Source organism: Neodiprion lecontei, chromosome 7 (assembly GCF_021901455.1).
Source record: "Neodiprion lecontei isolate iyNeoLeco1 chromosome 7, iyNeoLeco1.1, whole genome shotgun sequence".
NCBI classification, from domain to species: Eukaryota; Metazoa; Arthropoda; class Insecta; order Hymenoptera; family Diprionidae; genus Neodiprion; species Neodiprion lecontei.
This window is the reverse complement of record NC_060266.1, coordinates 11,326,105-11,348,301: the sequence shown is the minus strand read 5'-3', so window position 1 is coordinate 11,348,301 and position 22,197 is coordinate 11,326,105. Positions and strand designations below refer to the sequence as shown.

Sequence of the window (22,197 nt, the reverse complement as noted above, 5' to 3'; positions counted from 1 at the left end):
TTGAACGCAACCATTGCGCCGGCGAAACCGCTTGCTTGTAACGCCTGACGCAAAATAGCACTCGGTACAGAATCGCTTTTTATAATAACGTCGCTTTCGCAAGCGACCTTACGTGTTGCGTCGCTTCATAGCGATCCTTCATTGCGCCTAGTACAGAATCGACCTGGACTCGTGAGGCTCAGGGTGACTCGGACATCTCTCTCGCTCTCGTGTGACACACAATGACACGGACTTTTCTCCCGCTCTCGTGTGGCTTGTGACGACACGGACCTCTCTTACGTTCTCGTGTGGTGTGTGGCAACTCCGACTGCTTTCGCGCTCACGTGTGGTGCCTGGCAACTTGGTCTTCTCTCCTGGTCTCTTGAGGCACAGGTCAACTTGGACATCTCTCACGTTCTTGTGTGGGACAGGGTGACTCGAGCTTTCTTCTCGCTCACGTGCGGTGCCCAGCGACTCGTTCGTCTCCTACGCTTTCGTGAGGCGAAGGGCGATTTGGAGTTCTCACTTGCTCTTGTGTGGAACACGGTGACTCGGACTTTTGTCTCGCTCTCGTGTGGTGCGCGGCGGCTCGGACTTCGCTCTCGCTTTCGTGTGGCACACAATGACTTGAACTTCTCTCTTGCCTTTGAGTGTTACGCTGCAACTCGGAGTCCACACTCGTTCTTGTGTGTCGCAGGGTGAGTCGGTCTTCTCTCTCGCTCTCGTGTGGCACTCGACGATTCAGACCTTCGTCTCGCTCTCATGTGGTGCGCGCCGACTCGCACTTTGCTCTCATTCTCGTGTGGTTCACTGCAACTCCATGTTCTCTGTTGCTCGCGTGTAGTGCTCGGCGACACGTTGTCCTCCAGCTCTCTTGTGTGCTGCACGGCGACTTGTACTTCTCTGTCACTCATGTGTGGTGTGCGGCGAATCCGACTACTTTCTTACTCTGGTGTGGCAGAGGGTATCTCGAGCTTTCTTCTCGCTCTCGCGAGGTGCCTGGTGACTCGGACTTCTCTCTCGCTCTCGCAAGGTGCGTTGCGAATCGGACTCCTCACTCGCTTTCGTGTAGCACAGGGTGACTCCCGATTTCTTCTCGCTCTCGACAAGTGTGTGGTGACTCAGACTTCTCTCTCGCTCTCGCATGGTACACTGCGACTCGGAGTTTTCTTGCGCTCTTATGAGGCGCGGAGAGACTCGGCCTTCTCTCTCGCTCTCGTGTGACACTCGGTGACTCGGACCCTCCTCTCGCTCTTATGGGGTGCGCGCCGTCTCGACCTCTCTCTCGTTCTCGTGTGGTTCGTAGCAACTCGGTGTCCTCTCTCGCTCGCGTGTGGTGCTCGGTGACTAGGTGTCTTCATACTCACTCGCGTGTTACACCGCGACATGGACTTCTCTCTCTTTCTCGCGAGATGCGCTGCAGATCAGACTCATCACTCGCTTCCGTGTAGTATGGGGAGACTCGTGCTTTCTTCTCTCTCTCGCGAAGTCCGAGGTGACTCGGACCTCTCTCTCGCTCTTGTGTGGAACACTGCGACTCAGAGTTCTCTCGTGCTCTCGTGGGGCACACAAGGACTCGAACTTCACTCTTGCTTTCAAGTAGTACGCTGCGACTCGGAGTCCTCACTCGATCTTTTGTGTCGCGGGGTGACTCGGTCTTCACTTTCGCTCTCGTGTGACACTCGACGACTCGGACTTTCCTCTCGCTCTCGTGTGGTGCGCGCCGACTCGGACTTCGCTCTCGTTCTCGTGTGGTTCGCTGCAACTTGGTGTTCTGTCTTGCTCGCGTGAGGTGCTCGGCGACTCGGTGTCCTCCTGCTCTCTCGTGTGCTGCACGGCCACTCGGACTTCTCCGTCACTCTTGTGTGATGTGCGGCGAACCCGACCACTCTCTCGCTCTGGTTTAGCACAGGGTAACTCAGAATTTCTTCTTGCTCTCTCGAGGTGCGTGGTGACTCGGACTTCTCTCTCGCTCTCGTGTGGTACACCGCGACTTGGAGTTCTCTCTCGCTTTTTTGTGGCGAGGGGCGACTCGGTCTTCTCGCTCGCTCGCGTGTGGTACGCGCCGACTTGGACTTTTCTCTCGCTTTCGTGTGGTGCTCGCTAACTCGGACTTTGCTCTAGCTCATATGTGATTCACAGCGACTCGGACTGTTGTCACGTAGATGCGTAGTGGATCGGACTTCTCGCTCGCTCGCGTTTGGTACGTAGAGACACGGACTTCTCTTTCACTTTCGTGTGGTACGCTGCGAATCAGAATTCTCACTCAATCCCGTGTGGTGCGTGCGTCACGGACTTCTTTTTCGCGCGAGTGCAGTGTGTGGTGACTTGGACTTCTCTCTCGCTCCCACGAGGAGCGTGGTGACTAGGTCTGACTCTCGGTCTTGTAGGGCGCAGGGCGACTCGGAGTTCTCTCGCTCTCGTTTGGGTTGAGATGACTGGGACTTCTCTCTCGCTCTCTCGAGGTGCGCTGCGAATCAGACTCCTCACTTGCATTCGTGTGGCATAGGGTGACTCGTGCTTTCCCCTCGCTCTCGTTTGGCACGCGCCTATTCGAACTTCGCTCTCGTCCTCGTGTGGTTCGCTGCAACTTGGTGTTCTCTCTCGCTCTCGTGTGACACTCGGTGACTCGGACTTCTATCTTGCGCTCGTTTTAAGGGGGCAACTGGCCGATCTCACTCGCTCTCGTGATACGGCGGGCGACTCGAAGTTTATCGTGCCCTTGTGGGACGCCCGGTGACTAGGACTTTTCACTCGTTTTCAGGTGGTACACTGCGACTCGGAGTTCTCTCTCGCTTTCGTGTCACGCCTGGCGACTTGGTCTTCTTTCTTCATCTCATGAGGTGCAGGTCAACTTGGACATCTCTGTCGTTCTCGTGTGGCACAGGGTGACTCAAGCTTTCTTCTCGCTCACGCACAGCGCCCAGCGACTCGGTCTTCTCTTTCGGTCTCCTGAGGCGTAGGGCGACTCGGAGTTCTCTCTCGCTCTCGTGTGGAATACGGCGACTCCGACTTCTGTCTTGCTCTCGTTTGTGGGAGGCGACTGGCAGATCTCACTCGCTCTCGTGAGACGGGGGGCGACTCGAAGTTCATCTTGCTGTCGTGTGACGCCCGGCAACTAGGACTTTTCACTCGTTTTCGTGTGGTACACTGCGACTCGGAGTTCTCTCTTGGTCTCGTGTGACACTCGACGACTCGGACATCTCCCTCGCTCTCGTGTGTTGCGCGGCAAATCGGACTTTCCACTCGCTTTCGTGTAGCACAGGGTGATTCGTGCTTTCTTCTCGCTCTCGCGAGGTGCACGGTGACTAAGACTTCTGTCTCGCTCTTTTGTGATATATTTATATATATCTCATGGATGAAAATTTTAATTTCTTTTTTTTTATATGAAATGCTTGAAAAAAGGGTTATTCCGATGGAATAAATTATGTAATATTATAATTACTTCTTCAGTTGATATGAATTATTATGATTTTCAATAATAAATTTAATTTTTTTTTTTAAATTCATGCAAATAATTAGTTTAAATGAATATTTTCAATTTATTATAATCTTCAGTATTCCAATTACCATGAATTCTGCTTCATGAATTGGTGCTTGGATAGGTATGGAAGTTAATTCATCATCATTTATTCCTTTATTAATAAACAGTAACAACAAATTATCTAAATTTTCTAATTCTTGAATAATATACCATGTCATTCGAGTTGGGGCTTCGTCTTTTCTATCTATAAGAATTTCAATAATGAAAATAAATTTAATTTTTATGAATAATAATTTTCTAATGATTTCATTACAAATTAGATTAATTTCAAAATTAGGTGCCAGTCCATTTTATTGATGATTGGTAAAAATTATTAAAAGTGTTACATAAATTAATTGTTTTTTTATTTTCACTTCACACAAAATTGCTCCATTATTTATTTTAATTATTATTAATAATAGATTAATCATTTATACGTCAATAATTTCATCTGGATTTGTAGGTTCATTATGAGGATTGAATCAAACATCATTAAAATTGATTATAGTTCATTTTTCTATTAATCATATGTCTTGAATATTTATGTCAATATTAATTGATTTTTACATTTCATTAATTTATTTAATAATTTATTCTTCAAATAATTTGATGATTTGTATTTTTTTTAGTTATTTTAATATAAATTATTAAAATCAAGTCTATAAATTTGATAATATCAGTTATTTTATAAAGTTTTTAGTTTCAATATTATTTATATCAATAGCTGGTATTCCTCCAATATTTGGATTTATTCCAAAGTTTTTTGTTTTTATTTCAATAGTAAAGAATAGATTCTTTATTAAATGTTTGATATTCATTATTTTTACATTAATTGTTTTATTTTTTTATATAAATTTGATTTTAACTTTTATATCATATTTAAAATTAATATTTAAATTAAATTTAAATCATTCTATATTTAATTTTTATCTTTTGATAATTGTTTCATTCAATGTTTTTATTATGTTAATAATTCATTTTATTCTATCAAATTTTAATTATTAATTTTTAAATAAATTGTAGTAATTTTTATGAATTTGAATTTGCAATCTAATGTTATATATTTAGCTATGAAATGAGGATTTCAAGTTAATTAAACTAATAACCTTCAAAGTTTCAGATAAAGAGTTGTTTTCAACTCTTGTTCAATAATAATACGAATAAACTATTTCTAAAGATTTCAAAAATCTTTGTGCTTATCACACTAAATAATATATATATATTGTAATTTTTATTTTCTTTTTTATTAAAGTTTGATTTTGGTTTTTATATTTGTATTATTTTTTTTTGCATGAATTTTTTTAATTAATCAAAAATATTTTTTGCAGCATTTAATTTTAATAATTAAAGAAATTTAGAATCATAAATAATATGAAGTATAGACAAAAAAATTGTGCCAGCAGTTGCGGTTAAACGCTTTATACGAATTGACGTTCTTAATTATCAAGGTATATCAATTTATTTATTGAATTACAAAGAATTCTACGGTGAAATTAAATTTTTTGATTATATACATACATATTGTTACAAAGGGTGAAATCACCCGTTTTGCCCCCTCTTTAATGATCTAGTAGTCAGCATAGATAAAAGACGTTTATAAACCTCTTATGTCTTTAAAAAGAATAAGATTGCTGCGCCAACTGATATTATTGTAAAAACAGTCTTGTTTCAGACTTCAAACGAGAAACACATATCTTGCATTAAAAGCATTTTTCACGATATTTTGTTCACGCTCTTGATTTCTTTTGATTTGATAATAAGTAAACTCGCGGATCCATATTTATTAACGTAACGTCCAAAACGTTACATTGGTGTCAGAAGCGGGATCTTGAGTTCTTATTAATCGAGTCAATTCAGTGCGCGAACTTTTACTATGAGTAGCAGTCGTTTGACGTGCTCTCGTCGTCGGGAAAGTGGCGGAGAAAAACATTCCATCACCGAAAATCCGCGGGTTCCCGAGACAATTTGTGCACCTTCAGTGGACTCTTTACCTGTCCCTACGATGATCTCAGTCTCACAAATCGACCTACTAGAGATTATGAGACAACAACAAGAAGCGGCAAGACAACAACAAGAAGTTGCTGCTCAACAACAGCAACAACTAATCCAGCTGCTTCAAGAGCAACAGGAACAACGGAGGCGAGAAGAGGAGGCTCGAGAGCGTTCAGAAGCTAATCTTCAGGACCTTCTTCGGACGACTGGGGAGGCTCGAGAGCGTTCAGAAACTGATCTTGAAGATCTTCTTCGGACGACTGTGGCGGCCCTTCAATCCGTTCATCAAATGAGTGATAATGGAGGACCGGCTGTTACACCACAGGGTTCTAGAGTCGCTACTCCTGTTCCCTCTCCTGTTCCCTCGCCTGTTCCTGTTCCCGTTGTTCAAGAGATCCGACATCCAGGACGAATCCAGGATGTTCGAGATTCAAGGTCTGTGCCTTTTACTAGGGGAGTAGTTGAATCCCCAGTTTGTAGAAATAGAGTAAACAATGAGGTTGATTTTTCCGAGCCTCTGTCTCAGGTTCGGCCTCAATACTCTAATTTGAGTCAATTAAATAATTCGAGACTTCCTGGGGTTACTTCTCAGATTGATGAGAAACCTTTTTGTCCTTTGAAACCGCCAATTTTTGATGGAAAGATTCCATGGGCGGAGTATGAACGTCAATTTGATACAATTGCTAAACATAATCAGTGGGACTCTGCCATGAGGGCCCACAGCCTTGCTTCTTGTCTTCGGACGCCGGCTCTGAATGTTTTAACGGCATTGTCTAAAGAAGAAATTTCCGATTACGAAAAACTTAGTTCTGCACTAAAGTTAAGATACGGAAATGACCACTTGACGAAACTGTACACGGCTCAATTACAGACTAAGAGACAAGGACGAGACGAAGACCTCGCATCTCTTAGCCAGGATATAGAACGGCTTTCACGTGTAGCATTGCCAGATCACGATCCGTCTCGTAATTTATTAGCGACTCAAGCCTTTCTAAACGCAATTAGTGATCCAGAAATTAAAATAGCCGTTGGAACATCGGGCCTCACTTCTCTGCGGGAGGCAACGGCCAAAGCCCTTGAGGTGGAGGCAATGAGGAAACAGTATTTTGGGCTGAACAAGCTTCATCGGATTGAGGTGCACGAAAACACCTCAGAAAGACGAAGTTTTGATCACTCGGAGGAGTCAAAACCTCAAAATTATAAAAATAAAAATAATGATAGTAATTTTAAACAAGGAAATCGAGGTTCTTTTCAAAACCAGCAAAACAAGCGTATAAATAAGAACGCGGTCATGACAAATCAAACCGGCTTGGCTTGTATATTTTGTAAAAAAACAGGCCACGACGCCAATCATTGTTTCCTAATTGAAAGAATTAGTGGAAAACCGATGCAAGGCTCGGATTCAAACTCTTATAACTGGCGTAAGAAAAACATAGAAATAGGGGAAGCAAATCCTCAATCGAGTTCTTCAACAGGAACTTACCCAAAAAACTAGTTTCGGATGATTTGTCAGGGCGAAAATCATCGCAGATTGTTAGAAGTGAAAGCCCTCTTAGAGAACAGTTTTTAATTAGAAGTCTACGACAGTCTGGTCTTTATGCACGCGGTACTGTAAATGGCATCGATTGTCTATGGGTAATAGACACGGGCGCGGAAGTAACCGTAGTTCGATCGGATCTCTTTAAGTCCGATGACCAGATTGTTTCCTCTTTTTCTCTGCGAACAGCCACTGGAGAGACGACCCCGGTTTTGAGACAGGTTACTGTCCAAATTAACCTTTTTGGGTGTATCGACTCTCCAGATAAGGTTTTTATAGCAGATATAGAGGATGAAGGTATTTTGGGAATAGACTTTCTTACAGCTCATAACTGTGTTATCTCGACTAAGAGAAATTCACTAGCTTCAAACAATCGCGAAATAACTCTTTGAACAAATAGAAATGGAATTTATTGGACTCCTCCTAGAATTCGGGAAATAGAACTTTCAAAGGATGATTGGCAACAACATTTCCCTTCACATTTACAGAGCCTTGTTGAGAAATCTTCGATTTCGTTAAATTCAGCTCAGGTAGAATCGTTTAAATCTCTTTTGCTAGAATTTATAGATTCTTTCGCCAAAGATAGTGGTGATAAGGGCCGATGTACTTCTGTCAAGCACAAGATCGACGTCGGAGAGAGTTCACCAATTAAACAAGCTCCTCGAAGACTCGCTCTCAACGCCCGAGAAGAGGTGAAGAAGCTTGTGGAAGACATGCTGAAGAACGATGTGATTGAACCATCGTCTAGTCCCTGGGCCTCACCAATCGTCCTTGTTAACAAAAAGGACGGATCCAAACGATTTTGTATCGATTACAGGAAGCTGAACGATATAACAAAGAAAGATTCTTACCCTCTACCCAGAATCGACGAGACACTCGACCTGATAGCTGGTGCAACTTGTTTCAGCACCATAGATCTTTAGAGCGGATACTGGCAGGTCGAAATGGATCCTCTAGATAAAGAAAAAACAGCTTTTGTTACGGGCTTAGGAGGATTATGGCAGTTCAAGGTTATGCCGTTTGGTTTGAGTAATGCCCCGGCTACCTTTGAACGAATGATGGAGGCTGTTCTCCATGGGCTCACTGGCAAAATATGCCTCGTTTATTTAGACGATATAATCGTTTTTGGCAAGAACTTTGAAGAAGAAGTTCAAAATCTCAGACAAGTTTTCGCTAGGCTAAAGCAAGCAGGTCTGAAAATGAGCCCGAAAAAATGCCATCTGTTCCAGAAAGAAGTAGGCTTCCTCGGACATATCGTTTCAGCACAAGGTGTGAAGACCGACCCATCCAAAATAGAGAAGGTTTCTTCTTGGCCGACACCTAAGAATAAAGAACAAATTCAAAGCTTTTTAGGCCTTTGTACGTATTACAGAAGATTTGTAAAACGTTTCGCTAGTAAAGCTAAACCTCTCCATCATTTGACCGGAATCAAGATTCCTTTTGACTGGACCCCGGAATGCGAAGAGGCTTTCAAGAAATTAAAAGAAAATCTTATTTCTTCGCCGATTTTAGCTTATCCTGAGGTCGAAATTCCTTTTATTTTAGATACTGATGCCTCTATTTCAGGAATAGGCGGGGTTCTGTCACAAATTCAGGGAGGTCAAGAGAGAGTAATAGGTTATTTCAGCAGAGTTTTGAGTTAAACCGAGAGGAATTATTGTGTCACTCGTAGAGAGCTTTTAGCTGTTGTTAAGACCGTAGTACATTTTCACCATTATCTGTACGGTAGGAAATTTTTGATACGTACAGATCATGCTTCTCTCAGGTGGCTACTTTCGTTTAAATCTCCCGAAGGTCAGGTAGCTAGATGGTTAGAAAGGCTCGGTCAGTACGATTTTGATATTCGTCATCGAGCAGGAATTCATCATGGAAACGCCGACGCTGTCTCTCGTTGACCCTGCGAGGAAATGCCAGAGTGTAAACAGTGTGCACGATTAGAGAAAAATCGTGACCCCTCTCTTATAATACGGAAGATTTCTTTCGAAAATAACCAGGAGGAATGGAGAAAATCGCAACAAGAGGACGACACTTTGAATCAAGTGAAGTCTTGGAAAGAAGCAGAAACTCGCCCAGACTGGCAGGATATATCTTTAGCCGAGTCAGATTTGAAAATTTATTGGGCTCAATGGGACTCTATTCTTTTAATTGATGGAATTTTATACCGGAAATGGGAATCTGCAGACTTGAAAGAAATCAGGTGGCAACTTTTGGTTCCCAGGTCACGAGTTCCAGAGATTCTTGCTCTGTATCATGATTCTCCTGCAGGTAGACATTTCGCTTCGAATAAAACTCTGGGCAGAATTCGCAACTTCTATTTTTGGCCCCGTTGCCAGATGGACGTTGAAGATTGGTGTCGAAGATGTCGAATCTGCATGGCAAAGAAAGGACCTCGAGCGAAGGGACAAAGCTCTCTTCAAATTTACAACGTGGAAGCTCCATTTGAAAGGATAGCAATGGATATTCTTGGACCTCTCCCGATCACCCATTCTGGAAATAAATATGCTTTGGTTATTGCTGATTATTTTACGAAGTGGCCTGAGTGGTTCCTCTCGCTGATCCAGAAGCCTCTACTGTAGCACAGGCATTCGTTAAAGAATTTATTTGTAGACACGGAGTTCCTCTAGAACTTCATACTGATCAAGGCCGAAATTTTGAGTCAACCTTAATGAAAGAGGTTACTCAGATTTTAGGGGTTAGGAAAACTCGTACAACTCCTTTGCATCCGCAATCTGATCGCATGATAGAGCGTCTGAATCGGACTTTGCTTCAATATTTATCGTCCTTCGTAGAGCAGAATCAGAGAGACTGGGACTCCTGGATCCCTTTCTTCCTCTTATCTTACAGATCTGCGATTCACGAGACGACGAAACAGACGCCAGCCCTCATGCTTACTGGAAGAAATCTTCGACTTCCGTCAGATTTAGAGAAAGGCCCTGTTCCTGTGCAAAGACAGCATCAAACAGATTATGCCTTTTCATTACAACAACGTTTAGAAGAAATTCATCACTTTGCTAGGAATAGAATTTCTATGGCTTCAGATAAATTAAAAACTCGTTATGATATTCGAGCCAGAGATTTAAAATTTAATCCTGGAGATTCTGTTTGGCTCTTTCAACCTCGAAGACAGAAAGGACGATGTCCAAAGCTACAAAGAAATTGGGAAGGCCCTTACTTAGTGGTTAACCGGATAAATGATGTTGTTTATAGAATCCGAAGATCTCCTCATTCGCGTCAGAAAGTGGTTCACTTGGATCGTCTTGCTCCATTTGAAGAAGATCAACCTGGAACAATCTCTCCAAAACCAGGAACATCCTTCGAGGTTAGATCTTCAAACGAACACCCTTGACGACTGTGATCGATTTGGCCTTCTTTACAGTCGGTCATCGATTGGGAGAAGAATTTACCTTTCGGAATTCATTTGAGTAAAACTCGACCGCTTACGATTATTATTGAAGGAAATATCGGATGCGGAAAAACAACTTTCACCAAGAGGTTTTTAGCAGATCGCCAGGTCTGTACACTTTTAGAACCTCTTGAAGAATATCGAAATGTAGCTGGAATTAATCTTCCAGATTTGATGTATCAGAACCCAGATCGTTATTGCTATTATTTTCAGCATTTCGCTCAAATGGTTATGTTGGATAGACATCTGCAGACGACTTCATTGCCTGTTAAGGTGATGGAAAGATCGATATTCAGTAGCAATTGTTTTGTAGAAGCTCGTCGAAGGTTGGGTAATTTTCGCGAGTTCGAATCTCATTTATTGACAAAAAATTTTGATCTTCTCATTCGCTCGTCTGAGCTCAGAGTAGATTTGATTGTTTATTTGCGAGTTTCCCCAGAAACTTCTTTTGCTCGAGTTAGTTCCCGTTCTCGTGAGGAAGAATCGAGTATTTCTTTAGAGCTACTCAGAACTATTCATGAGGTTCATGAAGATTGGCTAGTGAAACAAACTTTTTCTTATTTATCGGCTCCTGTCTTGGTTATAAATGCAGAAGCTACAGCCGATCAAGTTTTTAAAGATTTTTGTACGTCTATGATGTGCGGGGGTTAATTCAGATATGAATAATGAAGAAGTATTCTTAATTAAGGGAAAAACGAAAAACAAAGTTTAATTTTCTTCATTAAAACAAGATAAAAAAGAACGAATGGTGAAAACAAGAGGTTACATATATAAAAAAAAGAGAAAATTAAGTTTCAAAAATTTGTTCCCCTATTACCTTTAGAGCGGACTTGACTTCTGCGCAATCGCTGCAACCTTCGGTGGAGTTTGTTGCGAATAATTTTTTCTGGCATTCGCGGCAAGCTTTGCTTTCTCCCGCGAAGGTAAGATGAGTTTGCTTGAGCTCATAGAAGTTTTTCATGTCCGCGCTGAAATAAATCAGACACGGGGAACTTATATATTTTTTTTTTTTTAACTAGAAATTTGCGTGAGAACTTACCGAGTAACCCAACAATTTAAGCATATTAGCCCCATTTTGTGTTTCTCTCTTATGGTCTCACCCCGACCACATTTTAAGGTTCCCCATTGATTTTCGAAATAGATCTTGAATTCTTGTTGTGTCATATTTTTCATGTTCTCCCACGAATAACTTGAGGTGATTACGCCTGCATTGATGAAGGCGGAAACGGGTGGAGTCTTTATGATTGACATTTTTCTTTTTTTGAACTAATTGGGACTGTCTTCGGTGAGGACTTTTCTTATAATGATTTGTTATTTCTGCGTTGCTAATCAATTTGAGATTTGTTTTCTTCGGTTGTTTCTTTCTAGAAACTTCTTCTCTGGAATCGAGTTTTGTATCGGACAGGCTTTGGTTTCTTTTATTAATGTGAAAAGAGCCACGATTATTTTTCGAGGTCGAAGAGCGATTGCTTGATTTTCACATTTTATTAACCTTAAGTGTCAGTTTTTGTGAGCACTTTTTCAGGTTATTTGACACAGCCTTTTCCTTCCAATCTTCCCCGATTCCTGAGGATGACTGGTGGCCTTATTTTGAAGAAATACACGGAAATGATTCAGATAAGATCGTTTCTTTTCTTTTGAATACATATTCAATTTATTTTATTCGTGCATTCTCCCAAATTCACTTAGTGAATTTGAATTGTTATACCACCACTCACATTTGTCCTCCAAACTCTAGGGTGTGCTGTCTCAGAAGAAACTTTGGATTCAGTCACCCATTCCTTTTCCCTGTTTCCTGTGCCGGTTCTCAGAGGGAATCAGCTTTTATGTAGCCTAGGACCCAGAGTTCTTCCATGTATCGTTTCCCGCCTCGTCGTGCATCTGTGTTTGTTTCACCGCACTATTTTCCCTGATGAGGAATGGATTTTCTTTTCGACGGCGATCCGGAAGATTTGTCGTCTTCAAATTCATGAAGCCACATGACACTAAATAACACTTACCTTTATAAAACAAGGCACATAAATTTTTGGAATTATTTAACGCTCAACTATCTGCTCAAGGTTTTCTGTGGTTTACCTTGAGACTGTGGGCAAATGCCAGATAGTAAAAAAGGGAGTTCTTAAATTTTTAGAGCCACAGCTCCAACTCACCTTTGAGCACTGACTACTAGAATACTTTTATAATTGTTTTATCTTTCCCGAGTCGGGACGACTCTTTTCCTCGGGGGGGAGTAGTGTTACAAAGGGTGAAATCACCCGTTTTGCCCCCTCTTTAATGATCTAGTAGTCAGCATAGATAAAAGACGTTTATAAACCTCTTATGTCTTTAAAAAGAATAAGGTTGCTGCGCCAACCGATATTATTGTGAAAACAGTCTTGTTTCAGACTTTAAACGAGAAACACATATCTTGCATTGAAAGCATTTTTCACGATATTTTGTTTACGCTCTTGATTTCTTTTGATTTGATAATAAGTAAACTCGCGGATCCATATTTATTAACGTAACGTCCAAAACGTTACAATATATATTATTTTATGAAATCTTAAATTCAAACTAGGATGAGATATCCTATTATTTTAGATGTCAATATTATTTTTCAATAATTAATAGTTATGTTCTTCAAAATCAAAAAAATTGGCTGTATTTAAAACAAATTAGGGGGATTTGTTTACTAAACGATAATCCGCAATACATCTCACTCTAATTAATTGAGTTTATTTATTTTCGTTGACAGAATATTTTTTTAAAATTAATAATTTTTATCAAATTTTATAGAAATTTTATTTCAGATCAAGATGTAGCTGATATTAAAGTTTGAATGAATGGCAATAAAATTCTCATTTTCATATATTGAAATATTTTTATATTTATTCAAAATTGGACCTAATAGTCAAATTTAAAATTATATTCATTCGAATTAAGAAGTAAATATGTACAAATAGCCCGTCACTCTCATTTTAAAATGGGATAAGTCGTGACAAAGTAAATATACTGGAAACTGTATTTAGAATTCAAAATATTAGGAAAGATTTTTTTATTTACAATAAATCTAATAGTTGTTCAATTCGAATTATTTAAAATTGATAAATTATATTTTTTAAATTTAAACATTTTTTATCAATAAAAATACATATATATAGCTATAAATTTTAGTTTTAATTTAATTTTTCATTGAAATAATTTAATTGATGAGTATTTAATTTAAATAATGATTAAATCAATAAATATTATATGATTTATAAATATGAATTTATATGGAAGTTAATTTCAAGGAATTCAGCAGAAATTTGATTCGCCTGTTCAAAAAACCTGACTTTTTGATAGAATATAAAAAGTCTAATCTGCTCAGTGAAAATTTCAAAAAGCTGAAGTATTTTAACTGTGCGAAGGTAGCATGATAATTTGTTCTTTAATTTGGGACTGGAATCAATGATTTGACGATATTAGGGCTGTCTTATGATTATGAATTATTGAATTTAATTTTTTAGTTAAAAAGCTTAAATTTTATTGGAGGACGAGAAGACCCTATAGAGTTTTATATTTATATTCATTTTATTGATCAATTTATTTTTGTAAAATCAATATAATTATTTTGTTGGAGTGATAATTAAATTTAATGAACTTTTTATTTTGTTTAACATTAATTAATGAATTTTTGATCCTGTATTTTGGATTATTAGATCAAATTACTTTAGGGATAACAGCGTTATTTTTTTTAAAGTTCTTATTGACATAAAAAATTACGACCTCGATGTTGAATTAAAATTTATTTGAGGTATAGAAGCTTGAAAATTTAGGTCTGTTCGACCTTCAAAATTTTACATGATCTGAGTTCAAACCGGTTTAAGCCAGGTTGGTTTCTATCCTTAATTTTATTGAAAATTTTTAGTACGAGAGGACCATAATTTTAAATTATTGTAATTTTTGTTACGCGGTAGATTGCGTAGGCTCCTATGAGCGGTAATCGGAGCTTACTTCACGCCCAGCCAAGGTGTTATTTGGCTAATATAGGGTCTGTTCACGCCGACTATGCGCTTGCGTGCTACTACTCCCAATGCAGGAAGTGAATGAAATGGAAAGGGATCGGTATTAAGGGAAGGTAAACGATTCAAAGTGTATAATGGTTTATTAGTAGTCAATGTAACGGAGTCGGTCGAGGGAAAAGGGTATGGTCTTGGTTTGGAGGGATGGGTGTCTTGCTTGAGCGCTAGGATGGATCTGCCTAGTTTAGCGGGATGTAGAAGGCTAGCTAGCCGCGAGTAACAGAAGAATCTGCTGACTCGCGGACGATAAGAGTGGACTACAGAGCGTAAGGTAACTGAAAGTGTGAGAAAAGAATAAGAAGTCTGGAGGACGCATCATAACCGCCCTTGGGAAAAAACATTCGGTAAGGGTACGGAATAGGATGTTCGGAAGGAAGTGGAATGCCATGAAACGTACTGACTCACTTACAGAATATTACAAGAACAAGTCTGAAAATGTAGCGCCTAGATATTAGTGCGCGTTTAAGAGGGTTAGTATACATTTGAATGTAAAAAAATTTCTAAATGACATCTTATCGTACTGACTCACTTACAGAATATTACAAAAAGGAGTCTTAAAATATAGCGCCTGGCTGTTAGCGCGCGTTTAAGTGAATTAGTATACACTTGAACATAGTTTTTCTGAATGACATCTTATAAATGTGGTGGTATATATGACAGATATTGTGAATATTATAAACGAAACTTATGCAACATGCTGATGATTATATTATGGCTGCAGATTATTACGGGCAGAATAAGGCAATGTAAGAATATGATTGCTTACAGCGGAGGGCTTAGCGCCAGACTTCAAGTGGTTCGGAGCTATCGTTAATGCTTCGCTCGGGGAGCAATTTACGCGGCTTAGATATGCCTAGTTCCGTCATTTCAATTTCCGATTGGGTCCGGAACAGCGACGAAGAGCGAAGAGGCAGGTCATCGGGAAATGGTATTATTTCTGGGTGCGGGTGGTGGATGGCGTGGCGCGTAGGAATTTAGGGTTTTGTACGACGCGGGTAGGGGATATGTTTAAGGCTGGAAATAATTTGTTCTGGTGATAGAACTTTAGGGTGGATGATACCTTTTTGGGCGAAGAGGATAGCGTCTACTGAGCTGGACAGGTCAAGATCGTATTCGTTCAAGCGTCGGTCCAAGGCAATGAGTCGGTTAAGTGTGCCAATTTCAATTTATTGAAATGGACGATTTTAGTTTTTCGGGGGTTATCCAAATTTCAGCGTTAATATTGTCAATTATACGTTGAATCAGATACACTCCTTTATAGTTGTCGTCGAATTTGGATCGGGTTTCATTTAGTAGATAGACTTTTTGACCTGCTTCGAAATTTTGGCTGTTGACATTACGGTCGTAATACGTCTTGGTACGATGCTTTGCTTGTTGTAGGTTGGACGCGGAGTGTTTTCGTATGCTGGATAGATTGGCGATTGAGTCTAGAAGGAAGGAATCGTCTGAACGCGTATACACGCTGGCAGGGTTCGCGTCTGTTGGAATTCTGGCTTGAGGGCCAAAAATTAGTTGGTGGGGGGTGAAGTTAGTACCTTTGTGCTTCGCGGTGTTATGACAAAAAATTGCAAAGCGAATGTAATCGTCCAAGTCTTCACCAGCATCCGTGTAGTGTTTGATGTGCTCAGTGAGAACGAGGTGACTGCGTTCTCGCGATCCGTTAGACTGTGGGCGGTAAGCTGTGGTTTGTATTTGCTTGATTTTAAAAAGTTTACAAAGTTGTTTGATGACTGTGCTCATAAAATTCTGTCCTTGGTCTGTAAGTATTGCTCAAGGAGCACCGTAACGTGTAATTCATTCTTTTGCGAATGCTGCGCCCATAGTTTTGGCGGTGGCATTAGGTAAAGAGATGGCGTCCAGAAATTTTGTCAAATTGCATTGTATCGTCGAGAGATATATGTTGTTCGATTTAGTAAGGGATAGAGGTCCAACAGTATCTAATGCCACTTTATCGAATGCATCGGCAGGCGTGTCCGTTATCATCATTGGCAATTTGGTTTTTACTCTGACCAATTTTTTTCTTTGGGAATTCTCGCAAGTTCTTATGGAATCTTGGATTTGTTCTTTCATACGGGGCCAAAAATACTTTTGTCTAATGCGGTTATATATTTTAGTGACACCTTGATGACCGCCGACTAACGATTCGTGGCATTCTCTGATTATTTCTTTTCGTAAACATTCGTCTGGGATGACAGTCGTGTTTCGACAAAGCATGGTTTGAATTTCTAAGTCTGCAAAAGTATAGGATAAAAGTTTTCGGAAAACTCAGGGATCGAGAGCGTCTAAACTATCTTCGGTTGTCGGGAGGGTAGGAGACTTTAGGTTTGAATCGGCTGCAGCCGTTTTGAGTTTGGACAATAGCTTGAAGATATCGTATAGATTGCTTTTATCTGAGCCCTTTGTTTTCAATACCAGGGTAAAAATACGCCGACTATTGTGCTTAGATTGAATGATATCAAATTTTCGCGGACGAAGCCTCATTACTATTTTTAGGTCAACGATATTCTCGTCGGCAAGTTGGGCTGGTATACCCTTGATCAAAGCGCGGTCTGTAGATATGAAGTGCGCATAGTTGGTTTTGAGCATCAAAAGTCCATCATTGGTATCTTTGACATTGTCTGATACTGGTATGTCGTCCAAGTTGTCGATAAAATATGTAAAACCGTGAGGGTCATTAATTTGATCATCGTTAGTGTTGAGAGCACTGTCATGGTTATGGTCAGTAATTTCCGTATGGAAGTCGAATCGTTGAGTGCACGTATAGTATTCGGTGTCTGTGAGCAAGTCGGAACTGTCGTCGTTATCAGAGGTGGGCGGGAGAGGTGACGGGGGAGGAGAACAAGAGTGTAAGGGAGGGTTCGTTGGCCTGGAAGTAGCGGGGGGGGTATCTTCTAGCGCGACGCGGAGGCCCGACGGGGGGGGCATTATGACGTCAGTGGACGGGGGTGGAAATGGAATCGGACGAGGTGCTGCAGGTTTGGTTGGACGTTCCGATTTCTTTCGCAGATGGTGGCGGGGGGGTAATCCAGATGTGGTAGGGACAGGGTCAGGGGGGTTAGTCTAAGCGGGTGGGGGTGTCATGCAGGGGCACGCGGTGGCAGGAAGCGGAGAGTCGAGGCTGCAAACGGTGATACTCATTTTCGAATTTTCAAAAACATAATGAATCATTCTGCGTACCGCGCTCCATTCTAGTTTGTTGAGTCCGCAACCTATCAATGGTATCAAGACAGACGTTACGCCATTTTCTTGCAAGGTTTTCCTAAAGTTAACCAAGGTGTTGAAAGAAACGTGGGGCAAAGCTTTGTCACTGTATTTGGGCTTTGTAACTAGGTTATCGATTTTTCGGTTTCCATGGACTACAGAAATAACGTCAGTCACAGTCAGGTCGAATTCTCTAAGTTGTTCGCGGTATATGAATTTACGTTCTGTCAGTTCGGAAGCGATTCCTTTTGACATTTGGCAGTCAGCCGATATGCAACGAGCCAAGTTATCCTTTTGCTGTAATAGGTCAGCTTTTATTTCTTTGATACGTCTATTACGCATGAGAGAAAAAGTTTCGCTTTCTCTGAGGAAATCGCTGTAAGAAGGGCCCAGTAAATCGGTGGATGGACCAAAGTCATCAGTTCCTGATTCAGTTTCTGGGGTCTGTAAGTCATCCGAGCTGAGGAAAGAATCTAAAAAATAGCTCAGGTATGTTCTTTTATGAGACCTAGGATTTGTTGAAGAATTTGTTTCGCGGTGGCGTTCAGGTTGGCGATATACTGGGATCGGCGCCGGGGTAAAGCGGTGGGGTTTGAGGAGCAACGGGGTTTCTTTATGGCTGAACTCATCGCCGGAGAGGTCAAAAGCATCAGAGGAGTATATCATTTTACAGGGTTGTGAGATTTTTGGGTGTTTCAGCTGAGCTGGGTTGGTGGACTCGTCTGTGATCTGTCGAGAGAGTCTGGGGTACTGATGAGTCTTCTTGTTGCGTTTTTTTGAGTTATCGCTAGAGGCCTCAGTCGTTGGATGAGGGCGTTTTGCATCTATAGGAAGAATTTGAGCGGTGTCGGGCGGTGCGTTCCTGGACAGAGCATCAGCGTTGGTATCAAATTTTCCGGACTTGTATTCCGTATCGAATTCGTACTCTGCCAGTTCTAACCTCCATCGTAATAAACGGGAATTAGGCTTCTTGACGCTTTTTACCCATTTGAGTGGCTCGTATTCTGTTATTGAAGTGAACTTCTGACCATAGATGTAGGGACGGAAGTGATTCATACTTCAGTAGGCGGCTAAGAATTCTTCATCACGCACCGAGTAGTTCAATTCAGCGGGCTTGTCGGCTCGGGATGCGTATGCTACCGGTAGGTCATCACCGTCTTTATCTCCACTAAGAATTGCACTTATCGCGAACTTTGACGGGTCTGTAGTGAGCGCAAATGGTTTGCTAAAGTCTGGGTGTTGTAGAATTGGTTCTTTGCATAAACAATCGCGTGAGGTTTCGAAGGCCGACTGGTATTCGGACGTCCAGATTAAAGGGGTATCCTTCTCCGTTAAATTGTTAAGGCATTCAGCAATTTTCCCAAAATCTGAAACAAATCTCTGGTAGTTAACTAAAAGGCCAAGAAACGGTCTAACATTTTTAGGACTTTTGTGGACAGGATACTCTTTTACAGCTATTAATTTACCAAGGTCAGGTTTCACTCCTGACTCAGTTATGAGGTATACGAGGTAACCGACTTCCTTGCGCACGAATTCGCACGTGTCTGGCTGTGGAGTTGAACCAGCAGCGGTTAGTCGTTTCATTCATTTCCGAAATTTAATTTCATGTTCTTGCAAGTTTCGAGCGTAAATAACTATGTCATTTAAATATACGAACATCTCATTGCCTTGTAGGCCTACGAGGACTTGGTTCATGAGCCTTCAAAACGTGGCGAGGGCGTTCTTCAGTCCGAAGGGCTTACGAGAGAATTCATAATGGCCTCTGTTTGTCAAAAATGCAGTTTTTGTGCTGTGATCCGGATGCATGGGAATTTGGTGGAACCCGGAAGCGAGGTCGAATGTGGAAAAGTATTTAGCTGAGCCAAGCTGGTCAAGGATTTCCGTGATATCAGGCATGGGGTATGCGTCACCGACTGTTTTTTCGTTAAGTTTTCTGTAGTCGATTACCATAGGCCATTGTTCATTGCCGTTAGTAGTGTATACATATATGACAGTTCTGATCCAAAGATGGCGGCGCTCCCCCCTAGCTCCCCCTAGCTCCCCCCTAGCTCCCCCCCTCCAGCTCCCCCCTGCCCCTCCCCCCCCAAAATCAGCGGCATTACCCCCCCCCCCCCCGTTGATTATTTTCGCGGTTTGCCGCAAGATGGCTATTTTCATAGGATTCGACACACACACAAACACACACACACGCACACAGACACACAAAATAATTCCTGTCGAAACTTTTTTGGCGCCGGAAAGCCGCACATAAATCGGATAGGGTAAAAACCCGCTAGATCTATTAAAAAAATTCCAGGAAATTGCTCTTTGAGATGGTGCCGATAGTGAACTTTGTTGGTGGTGATGCACTTGAACCAATCTGGGGCCGTGGGAGTGGTCCCATAAAATTCCTCGCCCAATTTGCGTGTCGAGACTTGTCCAATGGAAAAATTGTAGTGGGGGTGGGTGGTATATAAAGCGTACGTCTATCGTGATCGTCACTCTGTTCTCATCTTATTCTCATTGTGAACTGTTCTCGCTCGTGGAATAACCTCGAAACGCGATGAATCTAGCAAAAGTTAACCACGTCAGCCGCCTGGAGAATCTGTCAACCAAGAAGATGACGGAGCTCGAAATTGGGGGAGTGTATGACGTCATCGGGTGATGACTGGTCAAAACAAAATTCGGGGCACGCGTTCTGGCGACGATCGATGGAGAATACAACGTCTTCTTACAACCGAGAATCGCAAGAGTTCTACAAGAAGATTCCAGTCAGCTGACTGAAATGTGTAGCATGGTCGGGGAAAATCGTCTGCAAATGGAATACCTTGGTGGAGAATTCAACAAGTTTGAATTTTTATGCAGTTATGTGCCTTAAATGAACTATGCGATCCCCCTCTACTTCCACAAAATTCATCCACGAGGGGGGTAAAAGCGGGTGTGCTGGAGATGGAACAGTCAGTCTTCCACATACCATCCGTGAGTATATAATCGAGCGCAACATTTCCACTCCTCAACATGGCGATGATCCTAGGCGTGCAATGTTTTATCGGTCATAACATGAAGTTTGTACCCAAGGAAGTCGCAGTTGTAAATGTAAACGGGTCGGGTCTGGATTACATCATTCTCAAGCCGCCCTATGATTTGGCAAGCTTACCACTTGAATGTAGAGCTACCAATGTATGGTTGACACACAATCACCACGGAATATCATGGAATGCGGGCAGCAAATCTCACCAGGATGTGACGAAGATTGTGAGAAAAATGGTTGAAAATGCGTGTTACGTATACGTTAAAGGGGCGGAGAAGAAAGCATGGCTGACGGAGATCGTCGATGGTACAACGAGGGTTATTAATATGGAAGATTTGCATATCATACCCCCTGCAATGGAAAAATTGAGGTATATGGAAGCGGCATCGTGGCACGACGCGAACCATGGATACTGTCCAGCGATTAACCTCCAGCAAGCAGCAGCGCCAGGCTCAGTTTGGTATGATGACAACTCTGAATACATCCCGGCATACAATTGCGTCTTTGAAAACGTGCAGCGACTCAGGAAATGGTATTCGAAGGAGTGTACCAGCTCCCTCGAGAAATCTTTCCGTCTGTACAAAGAATTGGACGGTTTAAGGGGAATGATGTCCGAGGATATAGCTTTTTCACCAAAAGAATTTATCCGCACGTTCGCATCAAACTCCATCAATGATGCGTGGGATAAACTACCCGAGAATGTGAAAATGGACTACGTCATCGCAAGTTTCCGCAGATGTAGCATACATTACACACCAGGACCCGATGGCGATATCGTGGATAGACCGAATCCTCTAATTGAAGACTGTTTAGATTGCAATCGTGTGTATAGATAATATGGACAATATTTACCAAAATAACAATAGAATTTATTACGATATATACAATTATATTCGGGTTTATATGTAGAATATTCGATAGAATCAATCTCAATTATATCATAGCTTATACATAGAATTAAAAAAATTCACTATTTGATAAAATTATAATCTAGAAATAGGATACATTACAAATAAATATCTTCATAACTCTCACCCATTCTCGTTATACAAAATGTAAATGTTGTGAATTTTTACTCGTGAAAAATATATGATCAATAATTATGAATTTAGTGGTTTATTCTTCGAAATAATCCATAAAATCATTATCGTTATCCTGTTCGTTAACATCATCATCATCATCATCATCGCTATTTTCGACATCCATAATTAATACGATAGTTTCATTCGCCCATTTTTCTATAATTATATCCATACATATATCGCCGTAATTCATATAATATTGGCTGTTTGGTCTCACTCGAGCAGCTCGCGCATCCTCAACGAGATCCCGAAGCTCCTCCAACGAGAACTCGCGTATTGCTTCGGAAAAGCCTATAATTATCTCTTCCTCAGCCTTCTTATCCTCGCCCCAATCAACGATCGACCACTCATCGTCATCATCACTCGAATGAGATGGCATTTTTTTTCTTTCCAAAATTGATTCGCGATGAAAAATCTGTAAAAAGAG

At 41.2% G+C, this 22,197-nt stretch overlaps 1 long non-coding RNA gene across 3 annotated transcripts; it reads left to right on the top strand.

The window, feature by feature from the left end:
• The first annotated feature begins 482 nt into the window (after positions 1-482).
• On the top strand, positions 483-14,311 carry LOC124295395. Of its 3 annotated transcripts, none has more exons than XR_006905350.1 (3): positions 483-513; positions 11,036-11,043; positions 14,219-14,311. It is a non-coding gene; the product is annotated as an uncharacterized LOC124295395 (long non-coding RNA). The 3 variants fall into 3 exon arrangements; XR_006905349.1 differs by lacking the exons at positions 483-513; positions 11,036-11,043 and adding exons at positions 772-808; positions 1,469-1,474; XR_006905348.1 differs by lacking the exons at positions 483-513; positions 11,036-11,043 and adding exons at positions 10,810-10,839; positions 12,173-12,180.
• Positions 14,312-22,197: the final 7,886 nt, after the last annotated feature.